Raw genomic sequence first — 1690 nt, forward strand, 5'->3', positions numbered from 1 at the left:
TTTTTTGCATTTGTCAAAGTCCTAGTAGCCATGTTGTCCGCTCAAAATGTTTGCACTTTTATAGCTGGCTTTAATTTAATCCTAATGTGTTATTCAACGACTTTAATCTTAGAATTAAATTGATGTTCCCCTTCAATTCAAAACGAATCCCGAGAAATGTCTTTTGTGAGCAAGAAGCGTTCCCAGTGGAGTGCCTCGCGCGCCCCGGGTGTTTTTAATTTTTAAATTTAATGTATGTGCGGAGTTACAGATAGCGGAGCGTTTTTTTTTTTTTTTTTTTTTTTTAGAGGTTTGACAGAGGGAACTGTAACTGCTAAGGTCTTATCGTCCCGAAATTGAAGAGAGAAGGGAGACACGATAGAAGAAAGCCAGCTGTTCCGAGAACTAATTATCCGTTCAGGATAAAATCCGCCCCGGGCGGGAATCGAACCCTAGCGCTTACAAGGCAGACGCGCTACCAACTAAGCTAACTAGGCTGGCAGAAGACATTTCAGGTTAAAGGGTAAAAGTAGAACTTAGATATTTAGGTTTTACAAATTTGCAAATTTTGTATTTTTATTTCTTTGGACTACACTTAAAACTATAGCAATAATATACCTACCTCTTAATGAATAGTGGAGGTTGTAGTTTCACGACTTGCTACTTGAGCTTTTTTTTAGCTAAATCACCTTTAGGGATGAATTAATTTTGAAAGGCACCAAAAACCACCTATCTTATTTTTGTAGGAACGTTTTTTACGTTTTTTTCCCCCACAAAACAGAAATTGCACTTTTTATTTTGTAATTCAGGTAGTACGTTAAAAAGGATAGTCATACTTTGCTTTCGGAAAATGACACAATTTCCCCCTCTTCTAAAGCTACTTTTCCCCTTTGTGGCTATCGTTTCAGCTTCGAAAGGGAAAATAAAGATTAACATAAGGGAAAATAAAGATTAACATAAGGGAAAATAAAGATTAACATAAGGGAAAATAAAGATTAACATAAGGGAAAACAAAGATTAATAAAAGGGAAAATAAAGATTAACATAAGGGAAAATAAAGATTAACATAAGGGAAAATAAAGATTAACATAAGGGAAAATAAAGATTAACAAAATGGAGCTTAGCTCTTTTAGAATTTAGGCGGTCTACACACGGAAAATCTGAAAATGAAATGAACGGGCTAGCTCAGTTTTATTGAATCAAAAATGGACCAAACGGGTTGGTATTTTCAGTTACCAGTCAGGTCCTTTTCGCTCGACCGTTTGTAGATGGCCTCGGAATTTCAAGACTTCAAAATAATTACATTGATTACCTATAGGCAAATAGATTTATCTGTACAAACTTTGTACAACAATTTTAATTGTTATTTATACAATAATAATTATTATTGATACACATTAGCCGTTATTGAAAAAAAAAAGTTTTTAATTTTTTTTTTTGGAGATGTTTCAATATCGACAAACATCTTAGCTTTCACCACAAATAATTCATGATTTCTTTTTTAGGGCTTTATTTTAAGTGACAGGACTCTCACTCACATAAGTTCTTCCACCTTCCACCCCACCTCTGATTTTCCCTAATGTTAGCTTCACCACTAGTAATTCATTTTTTCCCCCAGTGGAAATTTCTCCTTTTTTCTCTTTTTTTTTCAGTAAAAATTTCTCCATGTATAGCTTTCATGTTCAAGACAGCTATGTACGTATTTTATCGT

The sequence above is a fragment of the Diaphorina citri genome, unplaced genomic scaffold (assembly GCF_000475195.1).
Source record: "Diaphorina citri unplaced genomic scaffold, Diaci psyllid genome assembly version 1.1 scaffold2305, whole genome shotgun sequence".
Classification (NCBI taxonomy): Eukaryota; Metazoa; Arthropoda; class Insecta; order Hemiptera; family Psyllidae; genus Diaphorina; species Diaphorina citri.